At 46.5% G+C, this 18580-nt stretch overlaps 1 protein-coding gene across 6 annotated transcripts in view; it reads right to left on the bottom strand.

Moving 5' to 3' along the window:
• The window catches only part of PITPNM2 (phosphatidylinositol transfer protein membrane associated 2), a 212604-nt gene extending 206127 nt beyond the window's left edge, over positions 1 to 6477 (bottom strand). For 2 of the 6 annotated variants that reach the window (XM_080985034.1, XM_080985040.1), the window contains exon 1: positions 6229 to 6477. The gene's annotated coding sequence lies outside the window, so the exon portion shown is untranslated. The remainder of the gene's footprint in view (positions 1 to 6228) is intronic. The other 4 variants (XM_080985041.1, XM_080985042.1, XM_080985043.1 and 1 more) reach the window with 4 other exon arrangements.
• Positions 6478 to 18580: the final 12103 nt, after the last annotated feature.

Here is an 18580-nt window from a genome sequence, read left to right as displayed (position 1 = left end):
TCCCTTCCAACTCTACAATTCTATGATTCTGTATGGAAAAGCACATGACTCTGACCTTTGGAGAGTTTGTAAGTAAAACATTCTTAAATTACCAGATGTGTGGTATCTTTCTATGCTGGGGGAAGTGGGAAACTTTGGTAGGAAATTTAAAGAGCACATTTAAGGTTAGACGGCCTATATGCGCACACTTTATTTGCTGCGTGTTTTGTGATTTTGAATCTATGCTGGAGTTCTTTGACCAAAGAGCACTTGCCCCAAAGTTGGATCTTGGCATCCAGGAATTAATTGTTTTCCCCATCACTGCTTCCCCTTAAAACCTGGGACAGGGTTTACACACCACTCAAACACAACTTAATATTTGATGTTTTATTGTGTTTTATATATGCTGTAAGCTGCTCAGAGAAGCTGGGGAAAACCAGCCAGGTGGGCAAGGTATAAATAAAAAATTATTATTATTATTAGCAGCCTTGGATGAGAGAAAACGATGGGCTGCACATGAGGAAGACACAGGACCCGATGATTCACTTATTCACAATGGTATCCCTCCCTTTTCTGGGCATAACGTGGGGCTTTATCATCACAACAGCCCTGTGAGGCAGGTCAGGCTGAGAAAAAGGGGAGTGTGAGTTGCTCTACAGCACAATGTGAAACCCCAAAGTTGAGGTTGGATGGCCATCCGTCATGCATGTTTAGCTGAGATTCCTGCATGGCAGGGGGTTGGACTAGATGACCCTCAAGGTCCCTTCCAATTCTACAACTCTTTGATTCTATGAACTGGGGGGATTTGAACCTGGATCTCCTCAGTCTGACACTCTTATCTGACCCAGGTATGAAATTCCAAAAGAGCCCTACAGGTACCCCACACCTGACAGCTGTCATGTGGCTTCTCACCCTGCCAGAAAAGCCAAGGGTGACAAGAAGATTTCAAAGAGGCAAGCAGGGCTCTGAAGGGCTACCCATTGTCCTAAAAGGAGGTGCTGAAGTGGGCCCAGAAGTTATCATTAACACAAGAATTGGTGGCCAGTTACCCTGGGAGAGCGTCTCTTAGCAACCCATGAAGCCTCCTTTGTTTCCACTGCATAAATAAGAAAGGAGTCGGATGGGGGCAAAGCAAGTTTAGGAATAAACAAAAAGGGAAACAGCACTGGATCTATCACTGCCTCACACTTCCCCTCAGGGCAGGGTTAAGAATCATGAATTTAGTGGAAAGAACCATAAAGTGAGCAGTATGCAACACAAGGGAGAAAATGAACAACAGAAATAAACCTGGAGTTATGCAACTCCATACAAAACAAGGAAAGAGACAAGACAGCCACTCGACTTTTTCTTACTTTGCTTCTCAATTGTTCTTCAATGTGCAGCGCAGCAAACTTAAGACCCAGTTCACACATGACACTGGGCAAACCTGGGTTTGTAATCTTGAAAACACACTGTGCAGAGGGATACAAAAGTCACACACCACACACTTACAGCACACTTCTACCACTTTAACAGTCAAGGGTTCCCTGCAAAAAAGCCTGGGAACCATAGTTCACCCAATTTCATAGTTCCCAGTACCCTTAAACAAACTACAGTTCCTAAGACTCTTGTGGGGAAGCTGTGTGCATTAAATGTAAGGTGCAGATGTGACCACCCATGATTCACTATCGGCAGATATTTGCAAAAGATATGTTTGTCCCTAACTGATCTTTGCAGTTTGCATTTTCAGTTATACATCTAAGGCATCTTTATGGCACAACCTTTTTCAAAAGGTTAACTGGGAATCAGGAAGTACTGGGTTAATAAGCTGTCTTAAGCAGGATCTGATTCTTGGTCCATCTTGCTCAGTATTGCTGATACTGGGCATACTATATATAATTAATATTGGTAAGGTCATTTTCCTTTATTCCCCTCTCTGACCCTGATTCTCTTACAACAGCACAGCACACCTTTAAAGCATATTCAAGCATGGGCATAGCCAGGTTTTTTGTTGGGGGGGGGAGAACCTCAATTAGCTATGTATTTTTATTGACTGATTTTGGGGGGGAAGCTGCCCCCCGCCCCCTCTTGGGTACGCCCATGAATTCAAAAGACATTCTTTCCCTCAATTAGTTCTGGGCATTGTAGTCTACCGCTCTTGGAGTTACAGTTCCCAGGAACCATTAACGAACGACAGTGCCCAGAATTCTTCGAGGAAAAGGATGTGCTTTGCACCTTGAACACATCATCTGTACCCAGTCGGTGTGGCAGCAGCAATCCAGGTTTCTGGCACGGAGCCCTACCTGCAGATGCTGGGACTGAATTAGGGACCTTCTGCCACAAAGGTGCAGGTGCCTGTGGCCCTTTCATTTCATTTCACAAAAAGCTAGTTTGATTTGTTGGATGAGTTTTTAGTTGGTTAACTGCTTAATTTGTCAGCTGGGGCCACATCCACAACTATGGTGCCACTTTAGACCATCATGCCTTCTTCCCAAAGAATTCTAGGAGATGTAGTTTCTTAAAGGTGCTCAGAGTTGTTAAAGTAAAGGTAAAGGGACCCCAACCATTAGGTCCAGTCGTGGCCGACTCTGGGGTTGCGGCGCTCATCTCGCTTTATTGGCCGAGGGAGCCAGTGTACATGTGGCCAGGATGACTAAGCCGCTTCTGGAGAACCAGAGCTGCACACGGAAACGCCGTTTACCTTCCCGCCGGAGCGGTACCTATTTATCTACTTGCACTTTGATGTGCTTTCAAACTGCTAGGTTGGCAGGAGCAGGGACCGAGCAACGGGAGCTCACCCAGTCACGGGGATTCGAACCACCGACCTTCTGATCGGCAAGTCCTAGGCTCTGTGGTTTAACCCACAGCGCCACCCGCGTCCCTCGCTCAGAGTTGTTAGGAGACCATATTCCTCTCCCTGAGCTACAATTTCTAGAATGATATAAGAGCCAATCCCTCTTCACAGGGAGCTCTGGGAATTGTAGCTATGTGAAGGGTCTCCTCTCAGCACTCTTAGCAAAGTGCAGCTCCCAGGATTCTTTGGGGGGAGCCATTTCTGTTTAAAGTGCTTTGAATATATGGCGTCAATGTGGTCTAAATCTAGAATGTTGTTGTTCTATTACAGACTTCACAACTCCCACCAGCCCCAGCCAGTACTACTTGTGGGGCTGAGGGGGTTGTGGGGGGGAGGAAGTTAAGGCTTTTCTGTTTAAAGAACCCTTTTGAGCCCTCCTCAATATTTTAGCTACTATACTAGCTTTGGTGTTTCCTACTGTTCATTTATAAAGCTTTACTGTTTTCAGTGTATGCTAGAATGATCTCCTTAGAGAGGAACGGCAGTATATAAATGATTTTGAAATAAAGAAATGAACTGTAAATCACACCCATGCCATAAATCTAAAGCAGATATAATGCCAAGGAATCCTGGGAGCTGTAGTTTGCTCCCCAAAGAGCAACAATTCCTGGCTATGTGACAGCATCATCCACTCCACCTGAAGCACACTCCCCCCCCCCCCCAAGAATTATGTACACCACAGTTTGTTCAGTATTGCTGGGAATTGGGAACTCTGTGAGGGCTAAACGACAGTGCCCAGAATCTTTTGAGGGAAAGAATGTGCTTTAAATGCCTCAGTGTGTCCATTCTGCACCTAAGACCATCCTACAGAAACCAGGGTCCATTTCACTCGCATACATTGCTCAGTTACCAAGTGCCTAGTGGCTCATGCTTGAATCAGTTCCACTGTGAAAGGCCTCTGGGACTCATTTTGTGCTCAATATTCCAACTCCCAATATTCCATCAGAGTTCCTTCCTTCCTGTTAATTTCCTCTTCATTTTTACCAGCTTCTTAAAGTTTCCCCTACCCCCAGCTGTCAGAGAACAAACTGGCAGATTTCTGCACACATACTCTGTGTGTATATATAGATCACCAACAGTGTGGCGTAGTGGTTAGACTGCTGCACTATAACCTGGCAGACCTACTTCATAAGGTTGTTGTTTCTCAGACTTGGATCTCCAGCTGTTGTTGGACTACAACTCCCATCATCCCTGACCGCTGGTCCTACTAGCTAGGGATTGATGGAAGTTGTAGTCCAACAACAGCTGCAGACCCAAGTCTGAGAAAGAATAAAAATGAGGAGGAAGAGAACCACATACACCAATTAGAGCTCCTTGGAGAACTGGTGGGATAGAACTATAATAAATAACAATATAATAGAGTCAGAAAGGGATTGCTTTCACTTGCTTTCCAAAACAGTAGCAATATTAGTCTACTGTACTAAAAAAAAATCCTCAGGATATCTCAGAGCAACCCCATCAAACTAGAATAGACAGGGCTTCCTACTAAAATAGACCTGAATAACATCCTGAGCTGGACATAGTGAAGATGAAAGCAGGGAGTTTTTGTTCAGTACCAGCTAATCTAGAACACTTTTGCTGCTGGCTCCACCCATCATCAGCTTTGGCTCCACCCACTGCCACCAAGAGAATGTGGCCCTCATCTGCTGCAGTTTAATACGTCAAGCATGGCTTTGATCTACTGTATGGGATGCGGGTGGTGCTGTGGGTTGAACCACAGAGCCTAGGACTTGCCGATCAGAAGGTCGGCGGTTCGACTCCCCGCGACAGGGTGAGCTCCCGTTGCTCGCTCCCTGCTCCTGCCAACCCAGCAGTTCGAAAGCACGTCAAACTGCAAGTAGATAAATAGGTACCGCTCCGGCGGGAAGGTAAACGGCGTTTCCATGTGCTGCTCTGGTTCGCCAGAAGCAGCTTAGTCATGCTGGCCACATGACCCGGAAGCTGTATGCTGGCTCCCTTGGCCATTAAAGCGAGATGAGCGCCACAACCCCAGAGTCGGCCACGACTCGACCTAATGGTCAGGGGTCCCTTTCCCTTTCCCTTTACAGTGGTTCATTCACATGCAAGGCCAGAACTCAAGAGGCCAGAGCATCTGCTTACATTCCAGGTTCAACCCCCGGAAACTACGGTTAAAATCCCAAGAAGAAGAGATGGGAATGGCCCTTCTTTGACAGAGCAGCTGACCTGGCAGAAGGTGGCTTCCTATGCATGGCCAGCCCACCTATGAGGCAAGCTGAGGTAGCTGCCTCAAGCAGCAAAATCCACAGAGACTGCAGATTCCAATGTGGATCTTTATTCAGGGCCAGCCTCCCCATGAGGCAAGGTGAGGTGACCCCCTCACTTTGCAGGGTCCACAAAGGCAGCAGATCCCAATGCAGATCTTTCTTTTGCTCTTGTTCCTGATGTAGATTTTCCCTCACTCCTTCTTACCTGGCGGGTAGGAGGGTATCATTTTGGGGTCTGCCTCAGGTGCCAAAGGGGCACATATTGGTTGCTAGATAGGGGAAAAATTCAGCTCACCTAAACTGCACTAAGGGGATGCGGGTGGTGCTGTGGTCTAAATCACAGAGCATAGGGCTTGCCGATCAGAAGGTCGGCGGTTCGAATCCCCACGACAGGGTGAGCTCCTGTTGCTCGGTCCCACCTCCTGCCATCCTAGCAGTTTGAAAGCACGTCAAAGTGCAAGTAGATAAATAGGTACCGCTCTGGCGGGAAGCTAAACGGTGTTTCCGTGCACTGCTCTGGTTCGCCAGAAGCGGCTTAGTCATGCTGGCCACATGACCCGGAAGCTGTACACCGGCTCGCTTGACCAATAATCCGAGATGAGTGCCGCAACTCCAGAGTCGGCCACAACTGGACCTAATGGTCCGGGGTCCCTTTACCTTTAAACCCCACTAAAGATGGATTTGTGCTTCTTTCATTTTTCTATCCCCGGGTCCTTGGAACTCCCTGCCACAAAAACCTAACTTCCTCCACATGACCCTTTCCTGCTGCCAGCCATTCCCGCAGCTACATCCTATTGGATTCCGGGAAAGAAACCCTGGATTCACCCGGTGATTCCCTTTCTGGTTTCCCCCGGCGCACCTGGCACGGGCGCATCAGGGCAGCCGCCTGGAAGCGGCCAAACACGACAGAGGCAGCTGGACGGGGCTCCAGTTGCTGCGCGCCGCTGCCACCAAACCCTTTCTCGAAGCTTTTCCGAGGCACCGCAAGGCGCCCCGTGGGCGGGCGGGCCCCCCCCACACACCTTTTCTTCTTTTCCTTTACAGCGTCACGTGAGAACGCTCCTCCTCCAAGCGAGCAGCGGGCGCGTGTCTTCCCGCCCCCGCTTCGGAAAAAGAAAGAGGGGGTCCTCGGTGCCCCGGCCCCCCGTCCAGCCGCCCCAGCCCTCCTCCCTCCTCCGGGCTCCGACTCACCTCGGCGCGGCGCCGGGGCATCGCGTCCTTCACCTTCCCGCCCGGCCTGCTCTGCCTTCCCGGGCGGCGGCGGCGGCGGCTCCCTCCGGGGCGCGCGGCTCGGGCTGGCAGGCTCCCTCTCTATCCGGCGGGGGCCAGCTCCATGCGAAGAGCAGCCCGGGCGGGAGGGCGAGCCTTCTTCTCCTCCGGCGGCCGCGCGGCTCGGGCTGGCAGGGGGGCGCCTGGGGCCGGCCCTCCTCCTCCTCCTGCTCCGCGGCGGCAAGAGCGGCAGGGAGCGCGCTGACAGCTCCGGCGCGGCGGCGGCGGCAGCGGCAGCGGCTGCTACTTCCTTCTCCTTTGCGCACATTCCCGCACTGGGCGCCGCGGGGAAGAGAGCGGCGCGCGCGCGCCCCTTGCCGGCCGGCCGGCCTCTCGCCTGCAGGTTATTACGGTGGTACGAAAACAAAACACATGCATATTAGTCTTTTATTTGAATTACAGGCAAAACCGTGGGCAGTGCAATGGATGCAACGCATCTGAAGGAATACTTTTCTATGGGCAGTGCGTGTGGCAAAGTTTTTATGGTTAAAACTGCTCACTTTAAATCAATTGTGCAGTTAACAATTCCTCACTGCATTGGAAAAGTTAAAAACCACAAAAAGCAAAGCAAACCAGAACACTGTTATAGGCCAGACAGTGTGTTAGAACTAAATCAGAAACATCAATGATATCTGATTGTACAACAATTGAATGTTAACTGTTGGTTTTGCTGTTTTCCTTCTTTTAATTTTGTTTGTAAACTAACGTACAAGCACTGACCGTAGATGATGAACCCTAAGTGGTGAAGATGCCACAGTAAAACTAATGTGTTACACCTTGTCATCTGTGAATGACACCAGGCTGTACAGTCTGTTTATTTGCATTACCTGTTCTATCTGTACTTTATAAAACCCAAGAGCACTAACCATTAAGCAGGAGGGGCTGCAATCCTACCCCCATACCCACTTATGCCCAGCTCACTATGTTTGTGGCGGGGGCGGGGGGGGGGGTTAGGAGTGGTTTAGGATGCAGCAGGGAGGAGGGCAATTAATGCAGTGTGTGTGTGTGTGTGTGTGTGTGTGTGTTGATGTTCCACTCCAGCAGAGCCCAAGCAGGCAGTAAGTTTATAAACCTGTAGCAGCCTACAGAAAGCCCCCAACAAGGTGTTTCAGGGCTTAGACACTTTCATTAAAGCACAGGTAAAGTCACCTGTGGCAAATAGGCCTTGGACCTATTTATCTGGACTTGGCAGTTTTCTTACCCAGAGGTGCATCTCGCAAGTGTCAAGTTTTCAAACTGATTCCTCACCCGCATTTTTCTGAAATTGGCTGTCGTCAGAAGGGGTGACCATGTCTGCAATTGCGGTAAGTCTGGAAGAAAAATTAAAAAGTTAGAGAAATATCCTTTAAAAAGGAATTGGTGGAGGGATCCCTGCCTGAAAACCTTTGGATGGATCTGCCTGAAATTTGGCAAAGAAAAGAAACTGTATACAGTATAGGCAATTTTAGATTCCCCATTGCAGTTGATGCGGAGGAAACACAGCTTTAGATTTAACAAATCAGACCCAGATAATGAACGAGAACACAGATCAGGTCTGAAACAGACCAGACTGCTTCCAAATGCTTACAGATACAAGGTGAATGTGCTGGTCACTTACACACCCCTGATAAATAATTGTAATTAATTAATTTGCATTTGGGGCACTCATGGTTTGAAGTAGGAGTTCACCATGCTTCCTGTTCCACCACCAATGTTCCAGTCCTGTGCAGCCCCAGCCAACAGCCATGCATTGTTGCTCGTAGGGGCTCTTGTGCAGATTGTGTGGGGTCCCTATGCACCAACAGATGCTCACATGTAAGGGCTCTTCTGCAGATAACGGTGCTTAGTGCACTGATGACAGAGGGTGGCGTCTCTCCATTAGACTGTGAGTACCTTACACACTATTATTGCTCACCTCCCTTTCACCATAAGATCCCATGGCTGGTTGCAACAATTAAAACATACATCTCAAGTGTCGAAAGCCTGGGTGAAGAGGTACATCTTCACATTTGCCAAAATCTGTACGATGAAGGTGCCAGTCACACTTCTCTGGGGAGGGAGTTACACAACAGGGGCCACCACAGAGAAGGCCCTCTCCCATGAGTTTCTGAGGCAGCAGAACAACCAAAGAGGGCCTCCTCTGCCAATCTTGGCACCTGAAAGTGTCCAAAGGCAGGAAGGCACTTCAGATAAGCCCCAACATGAGCACCTGGAAATGGGCCTGGAAATGAACTGGCAAACTACGCCTGTTTTAAAATGGGGGTTATATTACATCCAAATGGACCCCCCCCCCAAGTAATTTGGCTGTTGCATTTGGGATGAATAAAGTCTAAAAGGTTAAGAGTCACTTAGGGTTGTAGCCAACATGTTCACTTCAGAGTAGACCCATTTAAATTACTGGGCATGACTCACTTAGATCCATTAATTGTAATGTATCTACTCTGAGCAGAACTTAGCTGAATTAAATTCATATATTGATGTGCTTTGGTAGGAACACTGTTGAAACATAAATAAAATGATCATTCACTTGAGAGCCAGCTTGGTGTAGTGGTTAAGAGCAATAGACTCGTAATCTGGTGAACCGGGTTTGCTTCCCCGCTCCTCCACCTGCAGCTGCTGGGTGACCTTGCGCTAGTCACACTTCTCTGAAGTCTCTCAGCTCCACTCACCTCACAGAGTGTTTGTTGTGGGGGAGGAAGGGAAAGGAGAATGTGAGCCGCTTTGAGACTCCTTCGGGTAGTGATAAAGCGGGATATCAAATCCAAACTCCTCTTCTTATTGCAGGCTAAGGAAAGGTGGTTGTTTATTGGTGGAATACACAGGGCAGAACCTGAAAGAAAGTGGGGCTGAAGAGGTCTGAGGGTGAAGTTTTGCTCCTGTAGTCTTTGTCTAGGCCAGAAGTTGCTTTCCCTCGGTGACCCCACCATGTTGAAAAGTGTGCAAGAGAGGGGTTGTCTTCTGTCCTTTCCAGAAACACACGCGAAGAAAGTGCAACACTGAACAAAAACCTGTGACTCCTTTTAGGTTGCAGTTAAATCCTTCTGCATATCTAAAAGTGAAGACACATCCTTTGCACCATGAGCATGCATTTATAAAAATAACCAAATCATGCATAACTTTTGCATGTGCAAATCTAAGAAAATACCTGACTTTGACATTAATGTTCAGTGTGCTTGCCATGGAGAGTCTCATTTGGGGAGGACAAAGAGCAGGGCACCTCCTTCCCATGTGAGGCTGTAGAGGTAGACTATGATAACCTCAGCTACTGTACAGCAACACCCACAGAGGGCAGGGGAGGAGAAGCCCGCCATATCTTGGCTATGAGTGTTCAAACCAGCAAACATCTCACCCATCTACCCTGCAAGAGGCAAATTGGGGGCGGGCAGGAAGTTTCCTTTGGTTGTAGGGATTGCTGCTTCTGCAACAAGGAGACAAAACTGTCCAGCTGCCCGACAATCTTTCCAGTTCCAGGTTACAAAATGTTATTTGCCCAGGGATGGTGTGGTCTCTGCTTCACCTCAATACTTCGTGTCTTTATTATGTTGTTCCATTACCCCTAATTTTTATGACTGGACACTGCACTGGAGGAAGGATGGCCGATAACATTTAAAAACAAAACAAAACTGCTCAATCCCTATGAATAAAAATAAGATCAATGCCCATGGTGGAGCAAGGCGGCTGAAGTAACCGTGGCATGTCCTCCATTGTGACACATCTGCCCACTGGATGACTTGGTGGAACTTTGGTAAGAGCAACTCTTTGAGAAGAGTAAGGTGAAAAAGAGCGAGGCACTGTGTGTGGTGGAGTTCTTAAGTGCCTTTTGTATTCTGGTTCTATCACCATCCATGTTACCATCCCTCCCCAGTCATGGCGAAATTGTTTTTTAAATATTGTTCTTGGGGCCGGTTTAAATACATTGTGGGAAACAGATTGCCTTTTCCCTTGTGGGCTTAATCACAACTAGGTAATCTCCATAGGCACCAAAATATGTGGGTCTGGGGCTGAGGGGCCTGCCAGGCCTCTTTGCAGCTGTGGTGGGCCCTACCAGGCCTCCCCACGCTGGCGGTGGGCCTTGTTGAGCCTCACAGCCCCATCTCCTTGCACATGACAGGCAGACCCAGTGCCTCTGGGCATCTCCAAGTTTGGGAGGGTCTTTTGACAATATGGCCTTGTGCAGCCAACTCCTTGCTGCACTTTTCATAAGATGCTCAAGCAGCAAATTAATTAAAAAAAATTTTTTTTTTGCATTTTCTATTTTACATAAACAAGTTAATTAAATACATAAATAAATAATCCCTTTGACTCCCCACCCCCCGCATTGTGGATCTTAATGTAATGATTTTCCCCTCTGCATCTCATAACTTTATTTTTATAAGTCCTTTGTCAATCCATAGTTCAAGTTTTTACTACAAGTTTTCTGTCAATCCTATCTATGTATGTAATTGTTTACAAAAGCTTTTCAAATAGATTATAAGCTTCCCCCATTCTTTATTAAAGACCTCCTCTTCCTGGTTTCTAATTCTTCCTGTACGCTTTGCCATCTCAGCGTAGTTCATACCTCTCCGAATTCATAAATTTGTTCTAAAACCCAAGGTACGGATATCACCGCATCATCAGCAAATGCCTTGAGCATGTATGCTCTCTGCCCCCATAGCAGCAAATTCAGTTATAAGGTGCCCAATTTTAGTGCAGCAAGAAAGAGCATGAAGACATTGCAACCCAGTTTATCCCCTTCTCCTCATTCTTCCCTGGGTTAAAAAGCCTATGCAAGCTGCTGGTCTCCTGCTGCTGGTATTCTAAACTCTATCTCCTGGTTTGTAAGGAATAGGAGGAGGAGGTGGTGGTAAAAATTCCCCTTATCTTTGTTTGGACAAGGGAATGAATGGCACCAGCTCTCTTTCCCCTGCGCTCATGTGCAACTGTTGTGAGGCCAGAGAGTACCTGGCTCATTGGGTAGGAAGGAGACAGGTCTCTGATTCAATAAGACTAGAGGTGCATCCCTTCTGAGGGAGAGAGGCATTTCTCTTTATTTCTGATTTCCCCCATTATTTCACTAACAGGGTCACTTGATCCTGGGATTAAGTTTCCAGTTAAGAAGCCAAACCAGCCTTCAAAGACAAAGTTTGGGAAACAGCCCTTAAAATCTTCCAGCATCCTGTACCTAATGAAAAGCTTATCACTACCACTTTTCTTGCTGCTTTTGAAGTGTCTGTGTGGTGCAGTAATTAGAGAAGGAAACCCCCCCCCCCATCACCTATCAGACTACAAAATTGTGTGACATATGTGTGGTGCGACACACCACCGCTGTCATGGTGAGATCAAATGTTGGAGAAGCTTCCCGTCCTTCTCGCACCACAGTAAAATGATTTTTAAAGGGGGGGGGTCACCGATGAATCTCCTTGCCATGGGTGCAAGGGAGCCTAAGCACTCCTCTGGCTGCAGATAGCTAGGTAGCTCAGGGCTCCAGTCTGTTAAAAACATCTGCCATAATCTATTAGTCTTCAAGGTACCACAAGGTTCTATTCTGTTTAGAGCTTTTTTTTCCGGCTGGAACTCCCCAGAACTCAGTTCCAGCATCTCTTGGTGGTTCCATTGCAATTATAAGAGACCAAGGGAGGCGTTCATGGGGAGTTCTGACACCTCTTTTTCCAGAAAAATAGCACTGCTTCTGTTGCTCTTTGCAGTAACAACATAAAACAACGGCCCCTATGGAAATGATTGTGATTGCTGTTTGCGGTTCTCAGAATGCACGGGCTATTGATCAGATGCGGCAGATTTACATTTCCCAAACCATACTGAGATTTTTAAATTGGTGATTTGAGCTGTTGCAGAAACTTCTGTGGGGTGTGTGTGTGTGTGTGTGTGTGTGTGTGTGTGTAGGAGGCCTCTTATGTGCCCCTAGCACTTTGAGAACACAGTCCCAAAATATTTTGAAACTTTAAAAATGGATAGTTTGTCATAGTGTCCATTCCAACACTGAACTTGCTGAATCACAGAGATTTTATTTGTCTAATGAATGGTGATTTGTTTTAGAATACAGATTCCCATCGTGGGAAGACATGTTTTAAGAATTGCTCAGGCAGAGTTTACCATTAAGCCATCAGGTTGGCTTCGGGTTCGTACGGCAGAGCTTGCCAGGGCCTTGTGAGCCACTCAGTCCTCTAGCTAATTCAGACAACTCGGCTGCTGGGCAAAAAGGAAAGAAAATGCAACGGGTACATTAAGGCCCCGCCACCCAATCATCCACACAGCCTGGAAAAAAAAAAGGGGGGTGAAAATTGGACTCAAGGAATGGCACAAAAGGTTTCCAGAAGTCTGGTCCAGTTAATTAACACGTCAGACTGGATTTCTCAGGGGATAATGTAGCGAATTAGAGCAAATGCAAAAGGGCAGCTTAGAGAGGACATCAGCTGCTGGGTGGTTTGGGGTAGAGTGGATTATCCTTTTCATTTCTTTTCTTTTTCTTTTTTTAACTTAGTGTGAAGTGAGGTCTTGTCCAGGCAAGTTAATTTATTTGTTTGCTTTGTTGTGTTTGCAAAATGTAGGCATTTGCTGTGATCGATCAGCCCCTCGGAGATTGCTTTATAACTACAAGGGTAGAAGCTGCTTGGGATGCTTTATAACCACAAGGGCTTCTGGGTAGAGGGTGCTGCTTTATTCCAGAAGCCACTTAGGAAGTGAGGCTAAATTCTGGAGTTGGGCTGCATCAGGGCATGGCTTCCAAAATGGTAACCAGTTTTGTGTAGTGGTTAGAGCATTGGGCTAGGGACCTGCGAGAGCTGGGTTCAGCTCCGCACTCAGCCATGAAGCTCACTGGGTACCCTGGGGCCTGCCACCCAACCTCCTCGCGAGCCATGAGGACTTTCCAGCTCTCTCCCGTCGTTTCAGGTGAAAGTTGAATTATTCATTTGCCAATGCCACATGTATAGGGCAGTCATGCACAAGTGGGGAGATGCCTGCACTTAAACCTAGATTAGGGTTTTTTTAAATAAAATAAAATAAATAAATACTGAATTTATTATGTGTTTGTTAAATGGTTTGATTTTTGTCATTTTTGAATTTACTTACATGTATGCTGCATATTTGTTTTGGGAGGGGGGGTGGCTTAACCCTTTGTCCCCCCCATGCTTGTCCCACTATCTAAATTCAAATAAAAAGCTTTCATTGATAGGCATGTGAACTCTTATGCCATCACAAATAACAGGTGTGGGTTCCTGATTTGGATAAGGAAACAAAAGCAGAAAAGCCTTTATTCTCCTGACACGTTGGGTCCCAGTTTGGATCCCTCTATACCTATTTCCTTTTTAAAAAAAAATTTTAAAAGCCATTCAAGCAATTGCTAAGTGAGGGAACGGCAATTTGTCTAACTTGGCCTTCAGAGTGTAGGACTCAGGAAAGTTGTTGTTTTACTTTCTCCTCTGCTACAGGCAGTTTATTGTGGACATTAAAATGAAAACAGAATTTGTTTCACAAAGGTTTCCTGTTATTTCCAGGTGTGTTTTTTTACATTCCCTCACACACACAAAGGGTAACAGGTTTAAAATCTGGAATATTTATTCCTTATTTTAATTAGCACAGACTGTGCTCGTCATATGATTTGCCAGGGACAAGCGCTCAGTCCCTTCCTCTGCTTGTGTGCAAGGCCTGAGCAGAACCAAATGGAGAGGATACATCAGCTGGTATGAAACCCCGAGGAGATTTTGTGACTAAGCCTCTTGAATTACCGGAATAAAAGGCAAAGAGTTTGCTACAAGGAGTGTGTGGTGGAGGTAAATTTAGGCCTGGAATGACAGGAAGGGAGAGGTAATGGAAACTGGTGGCATATCAATTACCCAAGGAAGATTGGTTTGGCTGCAGAACTGAGGGAATGAGGCCACAATAAAAACAAGATGACAAGGAATGGAGACCAATCCAGAGAGAGATTCCTCAGAGACAAAGGTTTCTGAAATGGAATTTTAATAGCACAACAGAAATCAGGGCAGGGCTGGCCATTATGTGCTGACTTCCCCATGCCTGCAAATTGGAATTCATGCAATTGTGCTTTTCTCTAATAACATATCTTTGCTATCGGCCTGTTGCATTGAATGTGTCTGGTTGTCTTTCTAATTCCCCAGAGCTCAGAATACAATAGGCCAATGTGGTGCAGTCCAGATGTTGCTGGACTACTGCTCCCATCATCCATGGCAGCTAGTCAAGTTGGATGGGGCTGATGGGAATTGGAGTCCAGCACTAACAGTTGCCCCATCTCTGACAACTCTCCCATATTTAGTGGCAAACACATGGCTTTAAAAACAATCACATTTCTTGTGGTTTTGAAAACTGCATCTCCCATCCTTGCTTTGTCCCACTTGGATTCATTTTACACGCACCTTTCCTGAAATAATCATTACTGCCAACTGGATGAGAAGCAGAGCTGGGTCTGGAAGCCTCAAATGAAAACATGGGCTAAGCAGCAGTGTGAATGCTCACTCACCTTACCTATAATCCCAGAATTAGCCAGGGAAGTGGGTCCCATGCCTTCAAATCAGCTAAATTATGCCCTAACGGTTCAGGTGGCATATAGCGAGAACTACGAACTTGGACAGCGTCAAAAGGGATTAGACAAATTAATGGAAGCTAACAGCGGCTACTAGTCTCAATGGCGATGGAGATAGCCTCAGAATGTTAGTTGCTGGGAATTGCAGCCTGGTGTACTGGTTTGGAGTCTTTCTCAACTTTGGGTCCCCAAAAGTTGTTGAACTACAGCTTCAATCACTGTTGGCCCTTCTCACTAGGGATGAGGGGAGTTGTAGCTCAACAACCTTTTGGGACCCAAGGTTGAAAAAGGCTGGGTTAATGTGTTGGACTAGGACCGGGAGACCCAGGATCATAGAATCATAGTATTGTGGAGCTGGACAATATACAATATTAATACATAAAAATGCATAACATAGTAAGAAACAAAAACAATACCCCACAGCTTAAGAGACTGTTTAATTAGCCAAAGACCTAAACCACTTCACAGGGTGGGCAAAGGGGTGAACTGTGTGGGCTACTTTGAGCTCCTTGGAGGATGGGTGGGATAGAAATTTAATAATCAAAAAAACCGTCCTGCTTGTGGGCTTCCCTAGTTGGCCACTGCAGGAGTTTGATGCTGGACTAGATGGTCGGATTGAGCAGGGCTGCCCTCAGGGCCAGGAGCAGGCAAGAACATCAGTGCCCTGTTCAGCACCAGCGGATCACCAAAGCAAGTGAGCCACCACAAAATGGCCAGTGGGTTGCATCAAAAGTAATTAATAAAATATTGCTTATCTGTGGTGCTGGTGGAAGGCTGGAAGAAAAAGTTACACAGCTGATTTTTTGAAGACAAATGAAAACATTTGGCTGATTTGCGCCAAGTCTCCAAGGAGAAAAATAAATAACAATTTACATTAACTGTATGTATTTATAATGTATGAAAGCGCTCCACTGGGGACAGAGGCAGGCCTGCACTTGTGACTTGCCTCTCTGCTGCACATCTATAGCACCCAGGCTCAGACTAAAGTGTGAACACAGCCGCTGGCACTTAATTGATGCCATTGGCCTCCCTTAGCAATGTTTGGGTAACCTTTGCCACAAGCATCTCCAAGATGTCTGGAGGGATCTGTGCGTCAGTTTTCCATTTCCAGTTCATAGATATTTTTGTAATTTACTGTTAAGGTGTCTTTTGCTTTTCATTTATAAATCTCAAAGACGGTTCAGAATCTAAAGCTAGTGGTTTTGCTGGTTGTTTTGCTTTGGGTGCTCACTTAGGGATGCAAGTGCAAACTCAACAGGAAACAAAGGCTGTCATTACAAGGTGTGTCTGAACCCACGTGGGTATGCAGGACTTGTGTGCAATGGAGAGGTAGTTTGCTCAGCAGAAAGGGTCAGCGGGAGCCTTTGTCTTGGGAAGGAAATAATGCAGAATAATCTAGCTGCTTTAGAGCCCCACTCAGGTCCTGCTCGCAGGCTTCCCATTGGGGAATCTGATTGGTCACAATGAGAAGAGGATGCTGAGTTTAGATGGGCTCTTCTTAGCAGCCGGCCTTTTGTCCACAATAACCTTAGATATAGGCACAGAGTAAATAAATAGCAGGAACCTGCTGGTACTGAGATTTATGGTGCCAAAATGTTATGGATTCTCTCGCTTGAGAAGGCAAGGTCTCCAGCCTGGTTGATATACAGCAGAGGGATGGGGAGCACTCTTACAAGTGTCCTTCTTGGTGTTCAAACCTGCCCCCTTGAGCCACCATCCTCTGAAATTGGAAGAAGGGTTTGGATTTGATATCCAGCCTTATCACTACCCGAAGGAGTCTCAAAGTGGCTAACATTCTCCTTTCCCTTCCTCCCCCACAGCAAACACTCTGAGGTGAGTGGGGCTGAGAGACTTCAGAGAAGTGTGACTGGCCCAAGGTCACCCAGCAGCTGCATGTGGAGGAGCAGAGACACGAACCCGGTTCACCAGATTACGAGACTACCGATCTTAACCACTACACCACACTGGTAAGATATAAAGAACTTCCATCTTTCTTCCACTGATGAAGAATGTGTTCTTCTGGTGTGTGAGCGAAAGTTTGGGCCAGTTCAGATATGCACATGCATTACTTCAGCCACTCACTGCTCAGTTGATTTGGGGGTAGAGGACACACCTGAAAGTCATGTTAAGGTCACACAACAGTTCTGCAATAATTAGCTGGCATGGGTCATTCACACATGCATATCTTCCTCTTCTTTATTGCATTTATATCCCATCTTTTCTCCAAGGAGCTCAAGGTGGCTTACGTGGTTCTCCCTATTCTCACTTAATCCCCACAACCTTGTGAGGCAAGCTAGGCTGAGTGATTGGCTCATGGTGATTCAACACTGGTCCCCCATGTTCTAGTTCGACAATCTAACCACTACCACACTGGCTCTCAAATCAAGAAAAGAAAAACTCCCAGTCCACAACTACCACCAGTCCTAGCCAGCATAGCTAATGGTCAGAGGTGATGGAAGTTTAAGCCATCGTCATCTGGAGGGCCACAGGCTCCCCACCCCCACTTTAAAGCGTGGTTCTAGCCAAGAGGCAATTCTGGGTAACAAAAGATGGATGCAAAGCCTATCTTATTCCAATCACATATTTCTAGCACCCACTTGACCTCCGTTTGAATGTCCAACAACTGCCCAGTCCATTATAGGATTTCACCCAACAAAGTATGACTGAGTAGGGAAAGGTCATTACTCGAACAACACAAACTTCGCATGCAAAAAGGTCCAAGCTGTAATCCTTGGCATCTCACAGAAAGAAAACGACTCCTGTCTGAAATTTAGAGCTACTGTATTGGTTTAACCCTGGAAGACCAGGGTTAAAATCCTCAGCCATCAAGTTCACTGGGTGACCTTGGACCAGTCACTGTCTCACAGGGTTGTTGTGGTTAACAATGGGATAAGCATGGCAGGTGGGGTAGGTTTGTAATAAAATAATAAAAATCCTGGAGAGCCCCTTCAATCCAAGAATACTAAGCTCCATGGACCAATGATGTGACCCCTTTTAAGGCAGCTTCTTCTGTTCTTAGATCTCTCAAGAGGTCAATAGCTACATTTGTTGGCATGTCTGTCTCAAGACATGCACTGCCAAAGGCGGTGTAAAAGGCACCATCCAATCCAATCACCTGAGGGTCTCCACTCTGGATTTGTGTAGGGTTTACTCCTTAGCCTTTTTTCCTCTCCCGATATCCTGCAAGGTACAAATTTGGCTACCTTATACCTCCAAATATCACATGAGTCAAACAATAACATTTAGAAGAGTTCAAGCACCCACTTGGACATGTTCACTCCAGAGAGTTCAGTATGCTCAGGATTACAGCCTAAGGGGATGTAGCGTGTATTTCAGTGTCTCCAAATGGTGCTGCTGAGATGACGAAGGCAGCAGGGAGGGGAAGAAACAATATCAAGTGTACTTGGGGACACACTTCGTTAAATTTTATGACGACCAATTCAGAAATGCTGTTAGCAGCACCTGCTACCGTAGAACATTTTATCAAGGAAGAGAGGCCTTTGTGGGATCTTTTATTTAAATGATTATAGCAATAGTTATTGCTAAATGATTCCAGGTGGAGTCTTTAATTGGAAAATATGGAAGGTGGGGGGGGGGGTTGCGCCAATGACTTACTTTTCCAACTGACTTAAAGAAGAATCAATAAAAGAAAGATTCAAGGGAAACAGCAGGGTTCTGCATTTTAGACTACGACAGATCTGTGGGGTGGAGAAGGCTAATTTGCTAAGTTCTATAAATAACAATCGCTTAATTACAGAT

The sequence above is a fragment of the Podarcis pityusensis genome, assembly GCF_964106645.2.
Source record: "Podarcis pityusensis genome assembly, chromosome: 16".
Taxonomy (NCBI): Eukaryota; Metazoa; Chordata; class Lepidosauria; order Squamata; family Lacertidae; genus Podarcis; species Podarcis pityusensis.
Note: the sequence above shows the minus strand (reverse complement) of the source record. Positions and strands in the feature narration are given on the sequence as shown.